This window comes from Rhinolophus sinicus, linkage group LG13 (assembly GCF_036562045.2).
Source record: "Rhinolophus sinicus isolate RSC01 linkage group LG13, ASM3656204v1, whole genome shotgun sequence".
Taxonomy (NCBI): domain Eukaryota; kingdom Metazoa; phylum Chordata; class Mammalia; order Chiroptera; family Rhinolophidae; genus Rhinolophus; species Rhinolophus sinicus.
Window position 1 is genome coordinate 47,935,685 of NC_133762.1, and position 4,240 is coordinate 47,939,924.

Sequence of the window (4,240 nt, forward strand, 5' to 3'; positions counted from 1 at the left end):
ACCTACAATTCATTTGGAAGAGGGTATATAGAACTTACCCTGAAGCTTTGTTTGACACACACATCGTTTTTGCTTAGCTTGTGTGTTTATTGGTTGGGAGATGTCTGTTGCTAGAGATTGCAGGGCCTGACCCTAACTCACAAAGCTGTTCCTTGGTGCTGTCACTTAGCCCCTAGCAAATCTTCTTTGTGCCAGGGGTTCAAGTGTCTGAAATTGCATAGTTGAAGACTTATTCCTTAGTGCTCTGCCTTCTCTCTGTAGGTTTGTTTTTATAAATTTTATTTTTTCTTGAGGATTATCACTCAGTGAAGTGAATGGATCCTAATTATACAGTTTGAGTTTTGACAAATAGATTCTCCCAGGGACCCACCACAACCGTCATGATTTAGAACATTTTCACCTCCCCAGAAAGTCCCTTTCTTCCCCTTTCTAGTCAATCCCTGCCCCTCTGCTCATCCCACATAACAACTATTCTGATTTTTACCGATATAGATTAGTTTTACCTGTTCCGGAACTTCATATACATGGAACCAAGTAGTATGTACCCTTTAGAGTCTGGCTTCTTTCACTTAGTATAATGGTCTTGAGGTTTTTCTGTATTGCTGCATGTTCCAGGGGTTTGTTTCTTTTATTGCTGAGTAGTATTCCATTGTATGAATATACTATGAATTTTAAAATCCATTCTTGCTGATAGACATTTAGGTTGCCTTAATTTTTGACGTTATAAGTAAGGCTGGTATGAACGTTTGTGTACAAGTCTTTTGTTGGCACATGCCCTTCTTTCTCTTGTGTAGACACACAGAGAGGATTTTTTTTTGGTAAGAGAGCAGGTGTATGTTTAACTTCATAAGAAACCTCCATGAGAAAGCAGTTTTCCAAAGTGCTTATGCCATTTTCTACACCTACTCAAGATTTTCTCTTAAAAGATCAGCAGTACTGGAAAGGGAGATCTTTGTACTGCACAATCTCTCACTCCCCCATTTCCCTCTTTGCTTATCAAACAGGCCAACTAGCCAATCTGGACATAAGGCAGGATTCAATTAGTAAACATTCCAATCTCTTATTACTTAGTTTTTTATTCACTTGTTCATTGTATCAAAAAGCATCTCTCAAAAGGTACAAAGGAATGAAAGTGTGAAGGATTTTAAAATCCAAAGAGAAAGCAACAGCTAACATCATACTCAATGGTGAATGTTGAATGTTTGCCTTTAAGGTAATGAAAAAGATAAGGAAGTCTTCTCTGACCACTTCTGCTGATATTGTACTGGAGGTCACACCAGTGCAATAAGACAAGAAGAAGAAAAACAGGCATTTTTCTTCACAGATAGCATTTTTATCTATGTAGACAATCCTAAGGAATCTACAAAGAAGTTGCTGCAATATGAAGTATAACAAGGTTTCAGTATTTAAAATTGATGCAAAAAATCAATTGCATTTGTACATCCAATATCAAAGAATTGCAAAGTAAAAGAAGAAATATCATTTACAATAACATCATAAAGCATAGACACTTAAATTCATCTGTAACAAAAAAATCTGTAAGACTTATACACTAAAAATGCAAAACATTGTAGGGACAGGTAATCTAAATAAATGGAGAAATATATCCTATTCATGGATTGGAAAACTCAATATTACTGAGATGTCAGTTCTTCTCAAGTTGATCTCTAGTCGGTATTGGCAGACATTTACTGTAAAGGACCAGATAGTATGTACTTTAAGTTTTGTGGGCCATATGATCTTAATCATAGCTACTCAACTCTGCCTTTGTAATACAAAAGCATAGACAATATGTAAATGAAGTGTGGCCATATTTCAATAAAACTTTATTTACAAAACATTGTGACACAGATTTGTTCTTCTATTACTCATCAGCTGAAAAATGAGAATTTAGACCAGATAGTCTGTAGGGTTCCTCCCAACTTTCTCTTGGAAAAAGAGAAAGGGGTCTTTTCTCTAATTGTGCCAGATAAACAGTGCACGTAAGTTATATTACTGTTTATTTGGTTGATAATTCTCTTGCAAACTCATTTACATATACAAAATGGTGAAAATAAAGCCTACTTGGCAGTGTTGATGAAAAAATTAAGTGAAATAATGTAAAGATGTAGAGCTCTGCGAAAACACCTGGCTCATTCAAAGATATTTATATCCTATATCCTACACTCCCCATTACGATATTTTTTCATTTGTTTTCAGAATTTAGCTTTCAGGGTTGAAGTTTAAATTACTGTTTTTAGTTAAGCAACTGTGGCTTCAGATGACAAGCTTGTGTGTGTCTGGGGAACCTGGCTTCAGTACATTTACACCTGGCCCAACTGCAGACTGACCCAACTGCTATACTGCCATTTTGTAGGGTGAGCTGCTGGAGTTGGATATCTAATAATCACTCCCCTCAACCTTCAGGTGCCTCTATGAAGGACTTGGCTTTGTTTCAGGGGTCACAGTGAAGAAAGTGCAAGAAGCCCTGGGGTGGCTACCCAGAAACATCAGGCGCTTAGCTCCCATTGCCTTTTTAAGAAGACTTGCTTCTTATTGTAAATATTATACTCCAGCCTCCCAGCATAATCCCAAATAATGTCAGTTCTGAGAAAGGTTGATAAGTGGTGAGAATTTAAGACCTTCCATCTGTTGGGAATAAAAGCTGGTAGACTTACAGGGGTTTTCTTCCACCTTGTACCATTGGACCTTTCCTTCATTCACTTTCCGTATGCTTTCTGGTCTTGAGTTAGTTAAAGATGAGGGTTGGTATGCTGCTTCCTTCAGCTTTGCCCTGTGTGGCATTTGTCTTGCAACTTTCCCATGCTTGTTTCAACAGGAAAAAAAGCGTAAAGAGATTGACATATAGCTGCCCTGAGGCTAGATTGTCACTGAAATAGATTTCTCCAAATAAAAATAAGGGCATTTTTGCTTGCAAGGCCTTGCAATGAAACAGAGTTAATAAAAACTGCATGGGAAACTCACATTGCAGCTATAAAAAAATTAAAAAATAAAATTCTTAGCTAAAGTCAGCAGTGATTGTTGGCTCAGGGTAGGAATTAGAGAGGAAAACATTTTGAAAGTCATTGAAAGTGAAGAGGGAAGATTTATTACCCTTTACCCTTTTGTTTAACCCTTCAGAAGTAAAGCTAGTCACACTTGCTTAGAAAGTGATTAAGTCCTGGGTTTTTAAGAGTAGGACAGGCCATTTTCTCTTGGTGGATAAGCTGTTAATAGAAAATTGGTCTACTTAACTTAAAAACAAAAACAAACAAAAAACCCAAAACTGCTTCAAAATAAAGACTTGATAAAATCATTGATGAAAATGTTTCCAGCTTCATTCTTCCTCCTCCATCAGTCTCCATCTTTGTGTGGGTGTATCAGATATCTCTAAGGTTAAAGATTGTGTATCTTTCCAGGCTGGAGGGCAGGGACACCTCTCATCACTCTCCATTTCTCAGACCCCAGTGCTATCATCTGGAATATCTCCTGGAACCCTGGGGAGATCGTTTGTTTCTAGAGCACCCCGCTGGGCAGGGGTCTTCCCTTCAAGAATGGAGCATCCAGGTTTTTTCCAGCCCCAGTGTGAGGCACCACTAGGCCATCAGGAAATGGTGATTGATTAGCTGAGAAATTCACCATCTTTCTGCATTCAGGATTCACCAAAACACTACTCTAATTGGAACCTGAGGCCTCAATTAATTCCTATTTAGGACTACAGACATGAAAAATCACAGCAGCTAAGACAAGGGGGCTTTTAGTCCCTGGTTGCTATGGGGAGATTTATAAGAAGATTTAGAAGTGGTTCAGGGTCCTTTCTTTCTCTCCCCTTAAAACCTATAAACTCTGGTCATTTTCACAAGTTTTTGCTAATTAATGCCACCACTGTGGAAATGGGGGCTGTTCTGCAAACAAGCTTCAACAAATGGGATTTTTATTACTGGTGGAAAAATCTGGGGAATAATTAGCAGATCCATGGAGATCCCTTGACTCTGGGCATCTGCATGGTAATGGCCAACCCTGGAGATCACTCAGGGAAATGGGGTCCGACTTTCCACCTTAGGGCACATTTATATCGTCAGTTACAGCCTTCAAACTGCAGTTGGACAAATGTGGGAAAATATTTTGTGAAATGCTAGACAAATGAACCTGATGTTGACCAATCTCAACTAGGAAAACTGGCTCTGCTTTGCTAAGTGCTGTACAGCAGCCAAGATTTGCAAATAAAATATTTTGATATCTCGTTAAACTTGAGTCCCCA